At 39.2% G+C, this 23,843-nt stretch overlaps 1 protein-coding gene across 3 annotated transcripts in view; it reads left to right on the forward strand.

Moving 5' to 3' along the window:
- The window catches only part of LOC109075079 (thrombospondin type-1 domain-containing protein 7B-like), a 178,654-nt gene that overhangs the window by 20,969 nt on the left and 133,842 nt on the right, over nucleotides 1-23,843 (forward strand). For 2 of the 3 annotated variants that reach the window (XM_042763479.1, XM_042763481.1), the window contains exon 2: nucleotides 22,806-23,135. The gene's annotated coding sequence lies outside the window, so the exon portion shown is untranslated. Of the gene's footprint in view, nucleotides 1-22,631; nucleotides 22,715-22,805; nucleotides 23,136-23,843 lie in introns of all 3 variants that reach the window. The other variant, XM_042763480.1, reaches the window with a different exon arrangement.

The raw sequence follows: 23,843 nt of genomic DNA on the forward strand, positions 1-23,843 counted from the left end.
GTAAAATCCTTTTGATCTTAAACTTTTGAATGATATACAAATATAATTTTAAATATTTTTGTGTTCTTATTTTTAATGGTTAATCAGTCAGCTATTAGGGGAATTTACTCTACAAATCTAACTACTTTTAACCAGGCCCAACTCAATAAAGGAATGCTTTTATTATAATCAGATTTTTTTTTCCTGACCCCTGCAACAAACAGAGAATTGTATTAACCATTTAGTTCTTATTAGTGGCATGCTATTGTTTGCTGACATGCTGTGCAGCCCTGCCCATTATGAAATCTCATCACCTCACAATTTTGCTTCACATAGCTGTAATCCTACAGTATATTAAACATTCAATATGTTCTGATTGTGTCGTGTCGCGCCACATTTTCACTTTCAGTGTTGGTAGAGAAGTTCACATCACCTTAAGTCCGGTCGAACAGTGTTAGAACATGAATGAGCAGGGTTGCTTCAGGTCTGAATAAATTAGCGCTGTATAAATGAAACGTTCTGACCTTCTTGCATTTTGTCTTTTAGGTCTTTAAAGGTCAATAGGCTGGAGAAGAGCAGGGCTTGTGTGTTGTGTGAAAAAGTTAATAACTGTTTAAGTGCTCTTTTATTCAAGTGTTAGCATTAAGCGTGAGCAATTTAATCCAGATCAGTTTATTCAACATACAGCGAAAGAACTAAAGAGCAGATTAAACTAGCCCTTCTGTTCCTCTTGCTCTTCATTATGGCATCACTTGTTGGCTTTTCAATTACTATTCAGATCACAGTGGACTGTGTATTCCCTCAGTATATTAAGCACTGATTGCATTATTTATTAACAACAGCCATCAGTTCATTGCTGTTGATCCAAGTTGCTCCATTTCCGACTTTATCCTCAATTATTGAGAGATAATGCCAGCCGAGATGATATCTAACAGTGAAAGAAGCAGCTATTTGCATCCTGCTGCCTTCTTGCTGTGCTTTTCAACACTTACATAGAGTTGCTGTGCCGTAGCTAATGCGAAAATGTATCAGAGAATATATTTGGACATAATGGTTAGATGTCGTTCTGGTAAAGCAGATAGCACAACTGTTGCTCCTATCATTAAATTTAGAATTCACGCTCATTAAAATGGTCTTCAAGAGGAGTCAGAGTGCGGACAGCACTCACCTGTGCTTATTTGTCTTGCCTTACATCTAGAGCTAATCATGAGACTATCATAAAATGCCTGTAATTATACTAGTGCTCCCACTCTCGTTGTCCGATTGTGCTGACACATCTAACAGAAGACCTCATTAAGCGCTCAGTCCCTCCCTTCTAGACCCTGCAAATATATCTCCACTAACTCAAAGATACAAACAAGAACTTGGAGAGTTATTTTGGTCCCTAATGGAATTGGGACCTTATCTGGCTTTGTTATCAGTTGATTAAGTAATGTACTGCTGCCGTGGAGACGCTTACTGTCTGAGTTTCTCAGAGTTCTTTAGATGAAGTCAAGGTCAGATGTAATCCAAACTCCCGCATACTTTTAGCCCAACAAGCTTCTCTAAGTCATGCCTACTGGCCAAATGTAATTATATTTTGTGGGATTTTTCAAGACAAATCAGAAGATAAATGTTGAGCACACTAAAGCTGGTGTAGGCTTTTAGAAATGTAAATATTTGTTTCCTTTTATTGAAAATTTTTGGAACTTAATTCTCAAAGTTTATTTCTGAGGGTAGTATGGATTGTAACACTTCTATGACATTCTTTTTTAATAAATATATTTGTTTTTTTAACAAAAAAAAAAAAAAAAAGATAACATAAATAAAAAAATAATATAATTTAAAATCAAAACATAACCATCAAATTAAATTCTAGTTTATGTTCCACAGAAGAAAGTCATACTGGTTTGAAATGATGACATATTTACTTTTTAATTTAAATTTATTTTATTTCTTTATTTAAATGTTTTTTTTTTATTTCTTTATTTTTTATTTTTGGTGAACTGTCTATTTAACATATTTGAACCATTGTGGCATCATGTAACAAATAACAAAACTAAATGTGCGGTGTTTCTTGATGTGAACTATTTGTTTCCTCTTTTTTCTGTTGCCAGAAATTAAGCATTAAAATATAATTCAAGATTCATTGTAGGTCCCTCAAATTTGTTGACAACTCTTGCATATTGTGCCAGGGTTTTTCCTGGGTCAAAATTGGTCTTCGGTGGTAGCTGACCGACATGGTCATCCACACACAGCAAAGAGTACCCTAGTACCCACATGATCCGCAAGCCCAATATTGACAATAAATGTTACATTTAAAATAAATACAATAAGAAACAGAAATACAAGAAGAAACAATTTGTGATTTTTTCTTATCCTATTTATTCATGAAAAAACTATCACTGTCAGGCTAGATAGTAAAAGAAAGCGATTACAACTTATTTTACATGTAAACATCATCGGTACCAAAGTATATTTGAAATGTCAAAGGTATCACAATTTATCTATTTACAAATTATGCAATTATCAGACACAGAAATTACCTGTCACTCTCACTGTCATCCTTTATTGCCGTCTTTGCAAAAAAGCTGTGATTTTTCCACGACTGGCTTTCATAGTTTTGAACGATAAAATCCTTTTTTGAAAGACCTGATAATTATTTAAGTATAATCATATCAATTAAAAAGTAGCATTAAAAACGTAGCGTTAAAGTGTGTGTAATTTTTTACCATATAAAATTTAATAAAATTAGCAGCTAGCAACAGCTTGCTTTGATCTAGTTTCATCTCACTCCAGTCTAACTTTAAATGATTTTACAGGTAATTTACTACACACTGTCATAGGCCTTTACATACTGTGGATTATGAAGGCTAAATTTTACTAAACAATCTTGCTAAATGGGGTAAGCACACTTACTTTCTCATTTCAGTTGTGTTTGTTCCTCTAAGAAGTAATGGAATCGGACTTCAGTGGACGTGTTATGTGGGAATCCTGGCTGTTAGGACATCGCGAAAGATTTGTCAACACACACACACACACACACACACACACACACACACACACACACACACACACACACACACACACACAAAACACTTCATAACTGGATAGATTTTTTTTGTTTTGTTTTTGCGTTTATTTAAAGTTATGTCAGCTGCATGTGTGGAATGCTTGTCACAAGTTGTAAGAGAAGATAAAGCAAATTTTTTTTATTTTTTTTTTTTTTTTTTTGACTGCAATTCACACCCAGCGGTTAGCTAATTCAGCAAAAATATTCTCCGAATGCACCACGTGAAACATGGATTCGGTCTTCCGACCTTAAGGATCAGTTGATTTTGATGCGAGGGGAGAGCAAAGACAGAAGACGGATGGCCCTATCATACACCCGGCGCAATGCGCAGTGCAAGTGGGTTTGCTAGTTTCAGCCGGAGACGCGTTTTGTCTTTGCGCTTTCCAAATTCCGCGGTGTAAATAGCAAATCCGTCATTGCACGAGCGCAACTGGCTCTTAAAGGGAATGGAAGATGAGACTCTGATTAGTTTATTGCACGTTACGCCCCAAAAAACACCCATTACTCATTAAGAGAATAGGGACAACCCGTTTAGACCATGCGCCCGAGCGAGCCAACCGTTTTTCCGTCGTTAAACTAGCAAAAGTGGATTTGGACACGCCCTGAGTGCACCTGCGCTTTACACTTTGCGTCTAGATCGTTAAAATAGGGGCCGGAGAGTGCCCGCGCGGGGGAGGGGCGCTGCGCTCGTTCTCTCCGTCACTCCGTCTGTAGCCTGCTTCACTCACAAAACCCAATTACAGATCAAATAAGGCTTTGGCGGGACAAAAAATCATTTTGGCGGCCGCCATAAAATTTTCAATGTAGGAAAAACCCTGTGTGCACTACATGGCCAGAAGTATGTTGACCCAATGACACCACCCATACTAAGTATGTTCTATTTGAATATTTCATTTCAAAACCTTAGGCAATTATGGAGTATTGGTTGACCCTTTTCTCTTCTAGGAAGGTATTCCTCTAGATGTTTGAACATGGATGCGGTAATTTGCGCCCATTCAAACCAGATGATAGTTTGAATGTATGTTTGATTTTGTGCAGCTTTTAGTAACTGGTGTAACTGAAATTGGTAGTCCCGGTAATTATCATGTTCACATACTTTTCAGTTATGTGGTGTATCTATTAGCATTATGATATTAGCACATCAATCATTCCCATGACATGAGAAGAAAAGATTATTTTTCATCTATTGTGCAGTGTAAATGTTCAAATACTCGTTATTCTCTGTTTTAAGAGGTCAAAGCAGCATATTTTTGCAATTATTGAAGTAATATATTTTCATACATTACCCCATCCCTGATTCATCAATCAAACAGAGATAAATATTCTTGATTCATCAATCAAACAGAGATAAATGTTTTTATCTATCTGGTTTCCACATGCATGCTTTGTTCTTACAGTTTTTTTTTCCCCCCTTTTTCACATTCACACTGCACACTGAATCCTTGACATGCACACACACACACACACACACACACACACACACACACACACACACACACACACACACACACACACACAGACAAAGACACTGCATAGGTAAAACCAAAGCTCAAGGCTTACTTGTCATCACTTCATTTATCATGCTGAAGACAAAAAGATTTTATGCTCATCTCCTGCATTTTTTTTTCTTTTTACATTTACATTGAAAGTGAGCCATCAAACAGAAGTTGTCGGAGTGTTGTGAGGAGTTCTGTGTTTGATGGAGATACTCCTCACTGAAGGAGCCCTCATATTTACTGATGAAAAGACTGCTGAAATGACACATCATAAGCTTTGCCTGCAGCTCTGAAGGAGGACGGTGATTTATTGAGCAATTTCTTGTGTTTACCCAGATGCATTATTGCCAGGGTTGCTCTAGTGTTTCAGTTTCTTTTGCTTTGCTTTTTTATTGCACAAGTGCTATTAGTAGTCATTAATGCATGTTTTCGTCAATAATCACCCTGGATTATGGTTGAAGCTCCCAGTGGAATAATTACAATCTTTTAAAGAGGATTTTAGAGCACATTTATGACACGAGATGTGTTTTATCAGCACTCGTTGAAAACGCTCAAATCCTTTTACATCTGTTTAAATGATGTAGTTGCTCAGAGCATTGTCACCTATTATTTTGGCAATAAACCCTCTCCCTGGAAACCGTTCAAGCACTGATCTTACACTGCCAAATGACAAAAAGGTTTGCTGTGTAACTGTAAATTTGTGTGCTACAGCCTTCATCATCATAATGAACTTGTGAATAATGCAATTATGACAGAATTCCTCTCCCCCGATTAACGGCCATCATCATACTAAAGAGTTTGCATCATTTCTGACGAGCCTTTAATTCAATTCACCCAAAACTAAATCCAATCAGCCATATGGCAAAGCTCAGCAATATTTCCTGCTGCCGTCCACACATCTGAAAGATCTCCCTCTAGAAGGCGTGAGAGAGAGAGGTGCACTCATGTTTCCTCATGCCTTGCGGGGAGCTCTTATCAAATTACTGCCATGTGGATGCAGCAGCTGTCTTCCCGGCCACAGCGGGCCGCAGCTGCTAATTGGTGCGTAATAGGTCCAGCAGCAGGGAAGGTCAGAGGGGCGTCCAGCAGCCTTGCCCGTCACCTTTGATAAGGGACTGAAGCATTGTTAAGATCTTCATATCCTGTGGTGGTGTGAAAACAAACAGCAGCCTTCTGAAATCGGCACACCCCGGGAGAGATGATTGGAAGTCATTGAGTATATAGCCTCAACTGATGGTAGTGCAAAATTCATTTGGTTCTTACAAGATGCATAGATTGGGGATAAATATTGGTGGTTCATCAGTGGTTAAGATTCACTTGCTACCACTGCAAGTCTCATACAGTATTAGTAAGTCGTTCAGAGGTCCTCATCTTGGGTGTCTTGTCAACACTTTGTTCTAAAGCCATTTGTTTAAAGGAATAGTTCACCCAAAAATGAAAATTTGCTGAAAATGTACTATCCCTTAGTCCATGCGATATGTTAATGAGTTTAGTTTTTTTTTTTTTTTCATCTGAAGAAGTTTGGAGATTTACCATTACATCACTTGCTCACCAATGGATCCTCTGCAGTTAATGGGTGCCGTCAGAATGACAAGAGTCCAAATAGCTGATAAAACATCATAATAATCCACAAGACTCCAGCTGAACAATTAGCATCTTGTGAAGTGAAAAGCTGTATGTTTTTAATAAGCCTTGTTAAGGCATTTTTTAATTTCATTGCTTCCGGTTAAAGGTCCTCTATCCATAATAATTTTTTACCAGTGAAAAAGTGGCCTTGTCTGAATCAGGAGAGAAATATGCACAGATCAAGCACCATTTACAAGTGAAAACATCCCAAAAGATTTCAAAGAGGATGAAGATGGACTTTTTCACTGGAGGAAGTTATTATGGATTTTGGTCTTGGATTTTGGTCAGAAGTGGCACTTTAAAGTTTAAACTTTACTGATGGATTTTTTTTCTTCTTCTAAACATGCAGCTTTTCACTTCGAAAGATGTTTTGATTGAATTGATCGACTTGAGTCATGTGGATAACTTGTTTTGTGTGATGTTTTTATCAGCTGTGTGAACTGTGATTCTGACAGCATTCATCAAATCAAATCCAGATATGAAATCACTTTGAGCAAGATCATGATGACACAATCAGTAGAACGTTTGGTATATGAAGTTTAAAACTAGAGGATCTCTGAAAATTGCCATCTTCGATTCTACACCTCTTAAAGTGGCTAATTATGATCATGGCCGCGTGTAGTCAGAACCCACCCAGAGGCCACAAGTAATCAACACTGTGACTTTGCCTTTCAGGAAGCAGCATAATGCTTGGCTTGTATTGATCATTCTGATTGCTGTGTATCATCTTGTTCCTAAGACTGAGTGGATGGAGTATCAACCCGAATTTCCTCAGAGATCTTCTTTTTCCTTTTCCATTTGTCTTTACATGTCTCATTTTTTTTTTTTTTTTTTTTTAGCATTCTGCGCTTCTAAAGTGCAGATCAATATTTCTGTTCAGACATCTAGCCACTTATATTTTTCATTCCAACCTCATAAATCAGTTGCTAATGCTCTAAATTAACACATGTGATGCGATATACAGGTATGTGAAGTTTTATATTGACATCTTTTTTTCTTCTTTCTCTCCCTCTGGGGTCACAAAGGAGGGGAAACACATTTCATGAGGGGTTTCATTTTTTTTAAATCCCTCAATAACTAAAACAGCATGAATTTTTGACCTGAAGCAATCAATGCGAGTCCACAAGAAACAAAAAGGAGAGTTCTTTTGCTGTAAACTCCAATCCTGTTTACTGTACCAATGTGATTGTCACTCAAGTTTGTATATATCAATACTAAGATTTAGCTATTTGGATTTGTGGCTGTTGGAAAGGGCTGTGAACAATCCTTAATGTTAGAGAAATAAATGATATGTTGGTTGTGTTCTCTATCCTTAATTTATCCTGTTGTGCAGAACTCTCCAAAAAGGATCAGGAAATGTGGATAAAAGGTTAATCCCCCATTCACTAATACAGAAGTCAGATCAATGGGGGAAGTCAGCCATTAAGAAACAGTATATCTCCAGACACAGGCAGTATGCCAGCTGTTGTGAACTCTCTCGAGGAGCTGGGGTCTCACCTGCTGCCCCTGTGGACCACTCTTATAACTGACTTCCTGCAAGGCAGCCAGGCATTGCCACTTTTACAGCTGCTAATTGGGCAGTTTGCATTTAAAATGAGAATTTTACCTAAAATAACTGAGAAGCAAGACAGCATGAGAGATATGGAGTCAAAACAGGGCCACATATACTTGCAAAATAATTGAAGTATTGCAAAAGAAAATGAAGTATTGCAAGAAGATAACTCAATGACGGTGCCTGGATCAGTGATCTGCATCTCGGGCCAATGACGTCACTTCCAGAGAGACATGGCCAGGTCTGTTGTACATGCCTCCATCCCTTGACTCCACCCCCATGTCAAAACAGTGCCAGAAAGTGAGACGCGCAGAAACATGAAACGCAAAAAAAAAAAAAATGGTATCGCAAGCTCAAACTTGACTGAAACACAAAATAAAAGCAGCATTGCAAATAAACTAGTAGATATGGCCATGGAAAATATGTATTGCAAACGCATTCCTTTTGCGCTGTTTCATTTATATTTTGCAATTCTTTATTTTTGTTTGCAGAAAGCACATTTATTTTTTCTCAATACTTTCTTTTTTTGTTTGCAAAACTTTATTTTCTTTTGCAATTCTTTAATTCTTTTGCAAGTATATGTGGCCCTGTTTTGACTCCATAGAGAGACTTGTTTATCTGTCTGTGATCAAATTGTTCAGTAGTAGTGATGAGAAGTCTGGTTCTTTTCCACGGACCCGTTCTTTTGGACAGTTTGTTTCAATGAAACAGTTCAAAAAAAGGGTTCATCGGTTCTTTTACGCCCTAACATAATGATGTCGTTTGCGATGACGTAATGATATCAAGTTTATCGTCCTGGGCCGGGATGAAAATACACATTCAAATATATAAATTCAGTAATCATAACTTCAGTCAGTTAAAACATCATAATCATGATCTGAAAAGTTAACAATTAAGCTTTGCAACTAAGCACACATATACAGTAACAGGCAGTGATGTGCATACGAGGATTTAAGTCTTGAAGATAATAAATTAGTTGTCATCAGCGCAGAAACCATAATTCACTTACTATACATAGTCCATTGTGATTTATTTGTTATTAAATAAACTTACATTTAGCCAGATTGCCCTTCATTCAAGTCCTTGGTTTACCTGCGCTCATAGCATTTGCACAGAATCAGTTGTCCAAAAGAACCAGTTCAGTTCAGACGTGCCGTGTTAGTCATAGTAGGCAATGGCAACCATGTACTGTTCGGTAGCTTCACGATGAATCAGGCATGAGCAGTATCATCAGTATCATTGGTTCTCAAATCGGACGTGTCCAAAAGAAATGGTTCTCGGTTCAGTGTACTGAAAACTCGTTCTTGACTCTAGAACGAGAACCGCTCCAGCAGTCGATGTGTGTGTTCATTAGTACCTGTCGCGCTGCACACATGCTGCTCTGCTCGTGTTCATCATCAGTTCTCTCTTCATAGCAGTTCAGTCAGTGTACTGTTTGAGTAAATTAATTACTCCGGGATACTGATTTATTTAGACTTAGGGAGTATCAGCCACATTAAAAAAAGTGAATACCTTATTAGTGCTTAGTGGAGAGTCTGATTTGGTGAAATAGTTCAGTCGGTTCACTAAGAAGAACCAGCCAAATCGAACGATTTGTTTGCAAACTGGACATTACTATTCAGTAGCCCCTCACTGCAGAACACACGATCCAGGGGGCGTGGTTGGATCCACATCTAGGGGGTGGAGATGGGTGGGTTTAGGGATCAGGGGGTGGAGACGGGTATGTTTAGGTGCAGTATATGTAAGGTGGGAGGAGTTGGATCTGGATCCAACCACGCACCCTGGATCTTGTGTTCTGCAGTGAGGACCATCTCAAATTGTTGGCTGTGCTTTTATTGTGGATTGATTATTGTTCTGTAGACACATTGTTGCTGAGAAATGAAAGCTAATTACATTTTTTTTTATTCCTTTTCTTGTACCGATTCTTGGCAATGACAAGCTCTAATTTTGGCTCATTTGGTCCAGAAAAGCCTTCTCACATTATATAAAGGTTAACTAAAACGATTAAAAATGCATATCAAAGCTTTATTTTAGAGCAGAGGGAAAATGTACTCAGCAAATGATAATGATATTCTCATACTGTGTAATCAGCTCAGTCCCATCATGCCGCAGTTTAAAGGTCACACATGCTCCTCTTGACATTCAGATTATAAAGAGAATGAAAATGAAGATTTAATTTTGACATATAAACACAAAATAAGAAACGTACATTCAGCATTTCAGGGAGAAAAAGAATTTCTTTCAAAATGTCATATATCAAAAGTTGCATGCTAAGTGCTCAGCTTCAAAATATGCTTTATATTGTGCTTTTAAAATGAAACTCAGAATATGAAAATGATACTGATGATTTTGAAACTTTAAATTTAAAACCTTTTTTTTTTTTCTTTTTTTTTGATATAGAGGCAAACTATTGTTTAGGAAGGTATATCAGGATGTAAAAGCCTCGACTTGTAAGAAATAGGACATATTATATTAAAGCTGGGATTCTTAGGATAGGTCAGTTATTTCCGCTAAATATATATATATATATATATATATATACAAATTTGAACTTTTTATTTTTTACTTCTTAGCTAACGTTTCGGTTACGTATGGTACGTACGGTGACCAACGAGATGGGATATCGCTTCGATAGACCAATCTACTTCGAGTGTAAACTAAATGAGCCAATGCTCATTGGCATGCAATTATTGCATCCAGCTGCCGCTGATCACACTGTGAGTATAATAAGGCAGCAGGTGCAATGCATACCAGGTTTTCGCTGAGGAGCAGAGCCAGTGACCCGGCGGCTCAGCAGTGGTACAGCAACCATGGCAACGGGATGTGATGTCTCCGTTCCCTCCTTCAGGGAACCTGGAACCTCCACCTGGAACAGGGACACTGCAGAAGCCCCATCCTTCCCGAAGGAGTTTTCGGGAGCAAATACACATATAGCATCCATTTAGGTGTATATGGAGAAATTGGAGGTGATTAAAACCCTCTTGGAAAGGCAGAAGTCTGCCGGGGAAACACGGGCTCTAAGGCTATACCGTGGACTATACACATACGAGTATCGCTTAGGTCTCAATATGGAACACAGCCTTCCACGGTTCTACCGGATTAATCATGTAGGCCTGGCGCCGGACGTTCCACCACATCCGGCTGCATAGGGTGATGGAGGATCTCAACAGGGTCTACAGTATGGACAGTCAGGAGCAGTTTTAGCAAGCCGACACTAACCGGGGCCTCCCGGTGCCACTACCCATTTGAGGTGAGAACACAGGAGAATACTGGCTCTACACAAAGGCTATAGAATCTAGCGAATATGTTGGGGGTCCCCCAGCCCGCAGCTCTACAAATATCTGTCAGCGAGGCACCCCGAGCCAGCGCCCAGGAGGATGCAACACTCCTAGTTGAGTGAGCTCGCAACCTGAACGGGCAGGGCACACCCTGTGCCTGATAAACCAGGGTTATGGCATCCACAATCCAGTGAGCCATCATCTGCTTAGAGATAGCATTCCTCTTCTGCTGGCCTCCGTAACAGACAAAGATCTGTTCTGAGGTCCTGAAGCTTTGTGTCCGGTCTACATAGCATCTCAATGCTCGGAAGGGACAGAACAAAGCCAGTGCTGGGTCTGCCTACTCCAGGGGCAGTGCTTGCAGGTTCACCACTTGGTCTTTGAAGTGTGGGAACCTTAGGCACAAAGCCGGGCTTCAGGATTGGCAGGGAGTCAGCCGGCCCAAACTCTAGGCACGAATCGTCGACTGAAAATGCATGCAGGTCCCCTACCATCTTGATGAAGGCCAGTGCAAGCAGGAGCAGAGTTTTCAATGAAAGAAACTTTAGCTCAACTGAATGCAAAGGCTCGAATGGGCCCTGCTGTAGTGATTTTAGCACTAGAGTCAGGTCCCAAGAGGGTATAGAGGGTGGCCGGGAAGGATTTAACTTTCTGGCCCCTCTAAGGAACGTGATGATGAGGTCATGCTTAGCTAAAGACTTCCCATTCACGGGGTCATGGTACACAGCAATAGCAGCAACCTGGACTTTGAGGGTGGAGAGAGACAGCCTTGGCTCCGGCCCTTGCTGCAGAAAGGAAAGCATGAGCATCTTCGGGGGTCTTCTCGGCAAGAAGAACACCACTCGACGAACCGGTTTCACTTCAAGGCGTAAGCGTGTCTCGTAGAGTGCTCTTGCTGAAGTGATGGTGTTCACTACCTCCTGGGGTAGGTCACCTAGAACATCCGCGTCCCATCCAGGGACCAGACATGGAATTTCCAAAGGTCTGGACGTGGGTGCCAAACGGTCCCCCGTCTCTGAGTCAGTAGATCCTTCCTCAGAGGAACCGGCCAAGGAGGGGCTGTCGCGAGCTGCCAGCTGTGTGCCAGTGCGTCTGTGAACAACTGGTAGTGAGAGGTCTCTGGAGAAGCAAACAGGTCTACCTGAGCGGCTCCGAAACGTCTCCAAATCAGCTGGACTGTCAGGGGATGGAGTCGCCATTCTCCCGGGAGCATTGCTTGAGACAGCTCGTCGGCTGCACAGTTGAGCAGGCCCGGAATGTACACAGCATGAAGTGACTTCAGAACCTTCCAACTCCAAAGGAGGAGGTGGCGAGCGAGTTGCGACATGCAATGGGAGTGCAGACCACCTTGTTGGTTGATGTACGCAACAGTCACAGTGTTGTCCGTTCGGACCAGCACATGCTTGCCTCGTAAGCGACCTTTGAGACGGTTCAAGGCAAGGTGCACTGCTAACAACTCTAGGCAATTGATGTGCCACTACAGCTGCGGGCCCGTCCAAACCCCTGAGACTGCATGCCTGTTGTACGTGGCCCCCCAGCCCTAGGTGGAGGCATCCATGTAAACCACAGCATGCCTGGAGATCTGCTCTAGGGGCACCCCTGCTTGGAGGAATGCAAGATCTGACCACAGGGTGAGGGTTTGGTGGCAGGCCGGTGTAACTTGGACCCGGTGAGTGCTGCTCTTCCACTCGCACCTTGGGACTCGGCCATAAAGCCAGTGCTAGAGCCTTCCAAACCCCCACAAAAAAAATTTTATAAGTGCCGCAGTGGCCACCATATGCCCCAGGGGCCTCTGAAAAAGTTTCAGTGGGACTGCTGTCCTGCTCTTGAATGTATTCAAACAGGCTAGCACCAACCACGCATTTTCCTCTGTTAGGTGCACTGTCTGTTCGGCCGAATCCTACTCCATATCGAGAAAAGAGATCCTCTGCATCAGGGAGAGTTTGCTCTTTTACCAGTTGACCCGAAGGCCCAACAAGCTGAGGTGCCGGAGCACCAGGTCCCTTTGCTCGCACAACTGATCCTGAAACTGTGCTAGTATAAGCAAATCATCTTGATAGTTGAGGATGTGAACACACGTTCTCTGAGGGGAATAAGAGCCGCCTCCACAACTTTTGTTAAGACACAGGGATATAGGGACAGCCCAAAGGGCAGGACCTTGTACTGACATGCCCGTTCTTCGAACACAAACCGCAGAAATAGTCTGTGGTGCGGAAGGATCGACACAAGAAAGTACGTGTCCTTCCGGTTTATCGCTGCAAACCAATCTCGCGGATGGACGCACCCAAAGATGCGTTACTATGTCAACATCTTGAACGGACTGTGAACAGCCTTATTTTGATGATTTTTCAGGTGTTTATAAGAGTATCCTTTCACAGAGACAGGCCGTCTGTCACCTCAAGAGCCAGGCTTTAATTTCACTCATGGCTCCCCTCTCCTGGAACTCGTCCCTGACATAATTGACTTTAACAGGTTTGAGCTCAGCTGTGGCCTGTCTTGGGACTCAACTCTTGCTGGCTCTATCACTCTCTCTCTCTCTCTCTCTCTTGCTCTCTATAGCGCCTGATTAGTGGTCTGCTCTGGAGGGAAGGGCTGCTGGGAATTTCTGCAACCAGGTGTCTGTTCAACCAGCAGGCCCAGTGTTATCAGGCAGCCGTATGGAACAGACCTGCTTAAGAATAATCCCACTTCCCCCTGGACACATGACGGACAGCCATCAGCTTGTAGTCTTCCATATCACATAGAGGGTGGGGAGAATGTTTTTGCCTGCGCTGTGATAATTATAAATTGATTAACGAGGCGAGGCAGTCAGGTGGAAGAGCGGTGCGGAGGGCTTAATTACAATTTTCGCTTCTTTCTCACTACTGTAAACTCAAACCTGGATGTCTCGTCTGTGATTTTTTTTCTTTTCCTTTTCTGAAGGGGTTTCACACAAACACGAATTTAAATTATTTCACACACACTCTCTATTTTTCTTGTCACACACCAACTCACTCTTTTTCTCTCTACCTTTCTCTCACCAGATATCAGCATTCCAAGTGAACGGATCATTTATTTTTGGTTTCTGCTTTCTGTCTAGATGTTCTCTGCTCTCCCTCGCATGCGCCCAACCTCCCATGTCATTCGAAGGGAGGCGCTTTCTTCTTCCCTAATACAACCAGCCACCTCAAAAGCGGCCAATTAAAATCAGCGCTGACAATTTTTTTTTTTCATGTACTGACAGGATCACTGTCCCTTCACCTGAGGGGACTTCAGGTGTTTGTTCTCACGTGCCATACCTCTCTTTTATATATTTAACTAGTTCTTTAAAAGACATCACACTTCTTTTTCCATGCACCTGCTCTCAGACACTCATTATTTCAATCTGTTTTTGACTTTCACAGCTTAAAGCTTTTAATGGCAGCTAATGAAGACCACACATCACGTTAACTTCATACTTGACGTATTCAACACCCTTATCATTAATTGTTACACTTGGCTACTTCTTGTCATCACACTGAGAATCTTTCATAGAAGTGTTAATAGAATGAGGAGAATGTCAAATGAGGTGGAAGGGTTGTATTGTGATCCCCGAGGGATATTTAATGCCCTGAGGTTTCTCTTTCATAGTTTGGGAGATTTTAATGGAGTCCTCAGTTATGATTTATTCAAGTATCGACTTCATCTTAGATGTTTCTCATAGAACGTTTCTTCTTATTATGTGGAATAAAAGCAGATTTAAATCTTTTTGTGTTCCACAAACAACAGTTATGCAGTTTTTAAATTAGTAAATGACAAAAACCAGTGTTATTGTTAAAAAAAACAAAAAAACATTTGTTAACTTAAATGAAGCTGAAATAATATCAATATTAGATGAAAAACTTATGTATCAGTTAGTTGCCAAGAAAAATACTGGTCATTTTTGGTTTAACTATGCCTTGTAAATTGACAGATTGACAGTAAAACGCTGTTAAATAGATGGAACAGTTTGTATGTGTGAAAAAACAGGATCGTAAAGATTTAAAATGAATGTTCTATGATGTATACAGTGTAGCTCAGATGATTTGGTTTTTAAATAATTAGAAATTTTTATGTTTTTTTTTTTTTTTTTGGTAGAGTCTTGATTGAATGAGATCCTAGTTGATATTAGATCTTGCTAAATATGTGTAACACAGTTTGTTATAGTGCTACGGTCTCTTCTGATACTATACAGGAGACACTAGCATCATTTGGGGTGTAGTATGAAAGATTGAGATTTGAGATACATTTGTCTACCCCTTATTATGCAGAGAAAACTATAAGTAAGCCATTCATAGATTGATTCATCCCAAAATGTAAAAACTGTGACTTTGTGGTGCTATCAGGGCATTGCTTGGTTTGTGTGAAAAACAGATTAAAGTTGTGTTTCCCTGCAGTGAACTGTTAATGGCTGCAACCGGCTCATTGAGTCAGTGAGAACCGGATCGTCCCAATTCATGAACAAATTGGTAGGAGTAACAGAATTTTTGAAAACTTTGGGAAAAAAAGAGAGCAACAGTGTCCATTTACCCTCAATGTAATCTCACTACTGTCTATGTGAAAGAAATGGTATTAAAGAGATCTCATTTGTGATTTTTCAAACCTCTGGGATATTGCACAGCTATAGACAGCGCGGAAAACAGACAATGGGTAATCATTGGCTTGCACCAGCTATTCTCTGTCCATTCAAATGAGTGAATGCATTTATTGGGATTAGCAGGCCTGCTGTAGCCTAAACAGCATTCTGAGATAAGCACACAGATTCAGGAATGCTTCTTTAAGCTGCTGGAGATAAAGATCGGCCTATAGATCTCTGGCCTCTGACCATAACATATTTTGAAATCAGCATTTCATTGAAAGGCAAAGTGGTTTATTGTGGCTTTATCACTTCAATACTGAATTCTAGCTGGTTTCTTAAGCACTGGGAATATGCTGTCTGAAATCATTAAAGCCATTGTCCCTCTGTATTCTCAGACAAAACTGAACAATCTCCTGCTAAAAGAAAGGGGTTTAGTCATAGGCGAAAAAAATACAGAAGGAGAGAGAGACAGGAAAGACTAATAATCCTTCAGTTATTTTAAAAGGATTGTCTATCACCAGAGAATGAATGGTATGTTATGCAGTATTCTTCAGTAGTGATTTGAGGCTGTTTAATATGACCGTAACTAAAGCCTAACCTTTTTAGTTTTCTAATTCACTTGAAGCTTAAAGTGAAAACTTTTGACAACTCTTCAGAATAGAAATATCCATTGAATTCAAGGCACTGGGCAATTTCAGACAGAAACTTAAATGTTATCTTTGACTCTGATTCGAGGAGTTAGAGTAAATAATTAAGTTTTCCGTCCTCATCAGTCTGTTTATCATAATTGCAGTCCAGGGGCTACTCGTTTATACCCTCGCATGTAATTGTTACTGGTAGCTACTTCACAAAGAGTTTTCATCAAATTAATTGAAAAGGCAGACTATTTGATTAAACTGTCTCAAAATTAATTTCCTTATCATATTTGGGTGAAACTGATTTCATGCAGTAAAGCTTCAAGTTCGTCTGTGTTTAAACTCTCTACCCCCGCTTTGTCTCTTTAAAACTTGCCTGTCTGCACACATTTGCTTCACAATTAATCACTCCATTTTAAATTCTGGGAGCAGAGAATATGCTAGTAGACAAGCTAATTGTATCCATCAATTTTCGCAGTTCGTGTCAGATTTATATTTCAGGCAACTTTAGCATGAGGCTTCCATGGATTACCAGGAGAGCAACGCACGCTAAACTCCCTTAATAAACCACAAATCCAAGGATGTGAAGGAATAAGAGAATTATTGTTTCTGTCATATTGATATTTAAGTAAATTTTAAGAAAAGATCTGCTTGAGTCTTCTTGATTTTGATCTCCATGTGGTGGAATGTCTTCTCTGCTACAAACACAATGTTGGACAGGATTATTATTTCATAGCTGTCTGAGTATGAACATCTTCAAAAATTTCTTTGTCTAGCAATAGCTGAAATAACTGTTAACTACTTTGATATTTAACTGTTCATCATCAGGATGTATGTGATCCTTCATGTTTTATTGTTCCTATAGGACCTAGGGGGAAATTATTACACTATTACACTATTATTACATTATTACACTCTTATTTGTGTTGTTCTTATCATAAAATCAGATCTTTAATGTACTCAAATGTATTGAAATTGTGTTAAATGACATCGTTAATTTATCTTAATTTGTAATCCTTTACTTGGTTTGCAAGTAAAACAACAGAGGGGGAATGAAAGCTTATTAAGATTACAGTTGTAACATGCTGGGGTGTGATGAGGTTATTTGAGTCTACTATTATGGGTGCCGTGAGTGGTGTCCATAAATCTGGTTGTAGGATTATAGATAAACGTCACCATTTCCCAATGCCTCAGAAGTTCGTGTCCTGTCTGAGGTTAGGTGCAGGACTGTAGGACTGTCCTCATATGAATTCCCTCCATGTTCCCTAGGCCATCAATGTGCAACGTGACCTGCCCCGCACTTACACTTGTTTAACCATCCATGTCTAAACACCTGCAGCAGGGCCAGTTATGGCGACAGGATGACAGTGTCCCCCTGGGTTTGAGGGTCTCACAATAACGAGTGAGTTGATTGAGTTCACAACCCTGACCCCTCCACTACTCTTCTCTCTTCCTCTCTTCTACTCTGCTGACTTCACAGCAAACTCATGATAAAGTGTAATGGCCTTCTCCCATGACCGCTGGCCATTTAATTGATTTTTGCACATGGGCGCAGGAGATCTGAATTATCTGAGAGATTAACAAGGATAGATTAGCAGGACTGAATGGAGAGTCTCTCTGTGAGGGATTTGTTTGTATTATTGAAGGGCTGTGGCAGGGAAAAAAAAAATATTCAGTTGTTCAAATATAAGTTATAGATAGATTTTTTTTTTTTTTTTTTTTTTTTTTTTTTTTAAATTTTAGAACTACATGCTGATTTGCTACTCAGGAAAAAATTCTTATTTCAATGTTAAAAAACGTTGTTCTTATAGAGAGTTCAGAAGAACAGTATTTATTTGAAATAGAAATTTGTAACATTATAAAAGTCTTTACTGTCACAGTTGATCAATTAAATGCGTCCTTAATAAATATAAAAATATGCATCTTATCTCAACTCCAACCACAAACTTTTCATTTGGCATAAATATATTTATTGCCACAGCATATCCATAATAAAGCAGTAATCAGTTTGAAATCTTCCGAATTAAGGACACTGTAATTTGCCATTTTAGCACTAAATCCACCAGTTACTCAAGCAATATTGGCAGCAAAGTTTAAATACTTGAAATTATAGGCTGCTAGTCTGCATCTTTTGCTTCACATTTCTGTAAAGTTGAGCATTTTGCAACTTTTTGACACTCTTGCTCAGATCCACTGTCAATCTCAACATCCCCCACCCAAACCTGACATTCAGCTCCATTAGGAAAGGACTTAGAAACCCCTATTCTCCTCTGCATGATTGTACTTGTACAGTTAGTTACAATATTCTTTTTTTAAGCTGGAGCAGTTCTGTCCATAGTTACATTACACTAATTACATGAACAGTCTGCCTAGAATGACCCATCAGAGCAACAATGGCTCATTCCTTGCTGATTGCAGGATCTGAACCAGCATCATTCCAGTTACCAGCCCTAAACTCTGGCTACTACTCCCTCTTCTCCAATAGAGGAACTCTGTTTCATAACAACCCCTTTCATCCTCAAATCAGTCATTCTATTATGTCACTCATCCAATTCAACTAATTCAAGTTGCATATAATACATCTCATGTGTTTGCATTTAATAATGGCATAGAGTAAAATGAGAAATGATGGGACCTGCAAAATGAAGGGAACAGCCAAGATCTTCCCATTGGAAAAAAAGAAGCTACCAGAACATTTTTATCCCAAATAAAAAAAAATGAAATTGAGGATTGGAAACTTGTTGAAAATAAATTCTTCAGCACATTAATAATCCAAGATGGAGTAAACAGAAAGTAGAACCTGCCACTCTCCGTTGAGAGTTTTATGAGAAGCAATGTTCCAATCCCAATCCCTTTCTCCTCCCCACTAGAGTGTGACTGAAATCATATGAATGAATTGATCAGGTTTTTACTTTGCAGTACAGTCGCTTCTGCATTTTTTTAATTTTTTTTTTGCCACATGCTTGAAGTTTGGGAAAGCCATTTTGGACACAATGGTGTCTTAAAAGCACTTAAAAGCCCTGGGAAATAAGACAGAGGTCAGAGTTGGCGGAGGGAGGTAGATCGTAGCATTGGAAGTCAATATATGGCAGTGGGTTAGAGAGAAGGGAGATGGAAGGAGGGCAGGGGGTGTTAATAGAATGAAAGAATCAGCAGGATGAGCTAGCCAGTCCATGCAGTGTTGACAGGTAATCATTGAATGTCAACCATGAGAAGGGAACAGAAGCAGCAGAACTCTGTCTCTTTACTGTTTTTAGTGTCTCTGATGGTGGATGACAGCCGATAAAGTGCCACAGTATTCCCACAGTGCTGACTGAAACTTGTGAAATGAGACAATGATATAAGATGCTATCGGCTATAGACCCTTAGCATATAAAACCCAGATGATATCATAAAAAGTCTGACCAAGCTAATATACTCCAAAAAGTACAATACTTTTCCTCAGTTTGACTTGATGTCCTTGTGCAGTGCCAGAGAACACTTTTGTGTTTTCTAGTAAAAATATATACCTTTCCTTGAAATGAGGGAAAATTGTGTAAATAAGACTTGTTTTCATTGAATATATACTACCATTTAAAAGTTTGGGAATATAAGTTAAATATATATATATATATATATATATATATATATATATAGTGCCCTCCATAAGTATTGGGACAGTAAAAAAAAAATTTCTCTTTTCTCTGTGGTCAAAACACATTCAAAAATAATAAAAAAATAAAAATATGACAAAAAAACATAAAGAAACACACATTATATTATTTGGTGATTCAACACAAAAATGTTTTACCAGCTAAGAAGATCAGCACTTTTAGAGTTTCATCTCCCTATCTGATGTGAGCATTGGAACAGTTGCCTCACAGGTCTTTCTAAGTGTTTAGCTGTGTCCTGTTGCATTAATTCTTCAGATATTAAAAGCAGGGAATGTGTCTTATCAGTTATATCCATTGCTTCTGCATTCTAAGTCTTGCATTCGATGATGACACACGCAAACCAGGATAAAGACGAGGCAGGTGACTCTGAAAGAAAAGCAAGCAATTTGGATGCTAAAAGAAAAGAGGAAGTCAATTAGAACTATAGGAAAACAAAGGGCATAGAGAAATCAAGGGTTTGAAAACTACCAGCGACATCAGCAATCAACGACGACCTGATCGGCTGAGAAAAACAACAGTAGTTGATGGCAGACAAATCTTAAAAGCTGTGAAAATGAACCCTAAAATACATATCGCTAAAATCACCAACAACCTCCAGAAAGCTGGGGTGATGCTCTGTCAATCTACAGTCCGCAGGAGAATTTGACACAGAATTACTGAAGCTACACAGCAAGATGCAAACCTCTGATCAGCACCAAAAATAGAAAGGCAAGGTTCTTCACATATGTGAGCCAGTAGAGTTTTGGAACTGAGCTGATGGACCGATGAGACTTAGATTAACCTTTATCTAAGTGATTGGAAAGCAAAAGTGTGGAGAAAAAAGGGAACTGCAAATGATCCTAAGCATACAACCTTATCTGTAAAGCTTGGTGGAGGTGGAGTCATGGCATGGGCATGCATGGCTGTCTCTAGAACAGGATCTCTTAATTTTAATGATGACCTAATGTATAGTGGCAGTATCAGAATGAATTTGGAAGGGTACAAAATCATCTTTGCTACCAATATTCAAGAATATGCCACCAAACTCATTAAAAAAAGCACTTCATATTAGATCAGGACAATGGCCCAAAACACCCTGCAAGTTCAGTCAAGGACTTTATCAGGGCAAAGAAATGTAAAGTCTTAGATTGCCCAAATCAATCCCCAGATTTAAATCTGATTGAACATTAATTTCACCAGCTGAAGAGGAGACTAAAGACAGAGACTACCCAAAACAAGCAACAGTTGGAACTGGCTGCATTAAAGGATGGGGAAAATCATTTCAAAGCATAAGACCAAGAGTCTGGTGATGTCTGTGGGTCACAGACTCACTGCTCTGATTGCATGCAAGGGATCTGCAACTAAATATTAGCTTTTAATCTTTTACATCTGCCTTAAATTCAACTGTTCCAATACTTATGCTCACAACAAATAGTGGGATAAACTCTAAAAGTGCTGTCCTTTTATTTGGTAAAACATGTATGTGTCGAAAGACCTAATAATAAAAGGTGACATTCTGTAGTTTTGTCGCATATTCATCTTTTAGTCATATTTGCAAATGTCTTGACTCCACAGCAGAGAAAGCGTGTGTGTGTGTGTATGTCACGCCCCCGGGCTGATCGGTCTATTATATATATATATATATATTATATATATATATATATATATATATATATATATATATATATATAATATATATTTGAAAGTCTCTTATGTTCACCAAGGTCTGCTTTAATTTGGTCTCAAATACAGTAAATATACTGTAAAATTTTCACATATTACAATTGCAAAGTAACTGTTTTCTATTTGAATATATTTTTAAAAATGTTGAAAAATCTGCATCATTACTTCAGTCTTTTTTTAAATTATTATTAGTATTACTAATGCTGACAACAGTTGTGCTGCTTGATATTTTTGTGGAAACTGTGATATTCTTCTAATACACTCTAAACAAAAATGGTGCTAAATAGCACTAAAAGTGATTCATCGGCTTTTAGGTGTAATCACTTTAAGTGCTAAACAGCTCCTTTGTCAGATGGTGCTATGTAGAACCATAATATTGCTTCAACAAAAATGGTGCTTAACAGGAAGGCCTAGGCAATCGCAAAATATTAAGATATAGCCTAATTATTTGACTACATAAATAGAACAAAGCAGTTTCCCGCTAAGAGACTAAGAGAGAGTTAGAGTACCTTTAAAGTACTATAAAGGGGCTAAACGGGTTCTTTGTATGGCAGTGGTGCTACAGTATATTGTATAGCACCTCAACCACCCCAAAGAAGTGCTAAAGAACCACTTTTTTGATGTATACTTTGGTAAATAGAAAGTTATAAAAGCAGCATTTATTTGAAATATAAATCTTTAACATTGTAATCAGTTTTAATCAATATAATGCATCCTTGCTGAATATTCATTTATTTTAGGAAAATGTAGGTTACTAACCTCAAACATCTGAACGGTAGTGTATCTTGAATTACTGTAAGATACTTAGGCAATCCCAGTATACATTGATAAATACAGTATGTGTTTATATATGTATATAGAATTGCATATGAACATTTAATAATACCTGATCACCATTGTATGAATTTAAAATTTATTATTTTACCTATTGTTTATTTTATACCTATTGCTTATTTTCATGCTTGAATATTGCAGCATTGTGTTAGCTATATGTTAACGCTATAAACTCTGAAATAGTGAAGTTGATTCTCCTGTGCTGAATGCTGTTTCTGTGAGGTCTGAGAGTTGTTTCTGCTGTAGGGTGTTTCTGATTGATCATTTATGAGGTTTCGTGATGTTTAGGAGGAGGCAGTGAGGCAGCTCCCAAGGTTTCACAGCAAAACTAAACCGCATTTCTTCTGACCACTCCAGCTCTCGTCCATAAAGTATGTGCTAATTGTCTCAGGACAGGTTTTCAACTATTTAAGTTTTGTTTGTCCAACCCAAAACTCTCTCTTTCTCTCCTCCCTTTTGCAGCCCTGCTGGCTTCAGGATACTTCCTGGGAGGAATTCCTGGCAGTGGATACTTCATCCAGCAATCGCCAAAGGGTTATCTGTTCCTACGGTCGGTGATGGTGTGACAGACACATCTTTCATGCTCTGATCTTCCCGAGGGGGAACCACTGAGGATTAGCTGGCAGATGATGCATCAGGGGGAGGAGGAAAGGCCGTGTTTATCTGCTGTCCCTGTGTCACAGAGAGCTTCTGAGGAGCATTCAGCTGCCAACGGCATCAGCGGGCCTTAGCCATCCAGCTGTTCACCTCACTGCCACAGCTAAAGTGATGAGTCCCAGCCTTCCCTTTCAGGTAGATAGCACCGTTTCCTCGCTCTAATTGCCCGCTAGCCCAATTCCCTAGTCTGGGCTCAACCGTCTTCAAGTCTGTAATAGGTGGAAGTACAGTGTTACATGAGAGGTCTCTGCCAAGCTGTGTTTCCTCCTTTCCCTGTGCAACTAGAACTAATGAAGAGAAATAGCTGCCATTTTTGTTCCCTGTGCTCACTGCATGTCACTTAGAGGAGACATCTATTCTTTCAATTATACGGCCGGTAAGACAATGCGGCTCAGCAGAGGTTTCTCATTGTGTAAAGTATGATCAGTATTTTAATAAGCATTTTACAAGTACAACTGAGGATTTTGGCAATATAATATAGTTTCTTACCCATGCTGTAGTGTAATGTAGGGAGTCAGGGTTTGGCAGGTTAGCCCGGCCCTTGTTTTTTTTTTTTTTTTTTTTTGGTGCCATCCACTGATAATGTCATTTTAGTTTGGGACATATTGTACTGGACTGCTTGTTAAGGCAACAAATTTATTAAAAACTCTTAAATTTATTTAAAAACATTAATATGGTCTCATATGAGATTTCATTAATAGTGAAAAAAATATAAATATATATTAAAGTGAATGATCTGATATACACTACCCGTCAAAAGTTTGAAATTATTAAGTTTTTTTTTTTTTTATTAGCATTTGAATGATTTCTGAAGGATCATGTGACACTGGAAGCTGGAGTAAT

The sequence above is a fragment of the Cyprinus carpio genome, chromosome A9 (genome assembly GCF_018340385.1).
Source record: "Cyprinus carpio isolate SPL01 chromosome A9, ASM1834038v1, whole genome shotgun sequence".
Classification (NCBI taxonomy): Eukaryota; Metazoa; Chordata; class Actinopteri; order Cypriniformes; family Cyprinidae; genus Cyprinus; species Cyprinus carpio.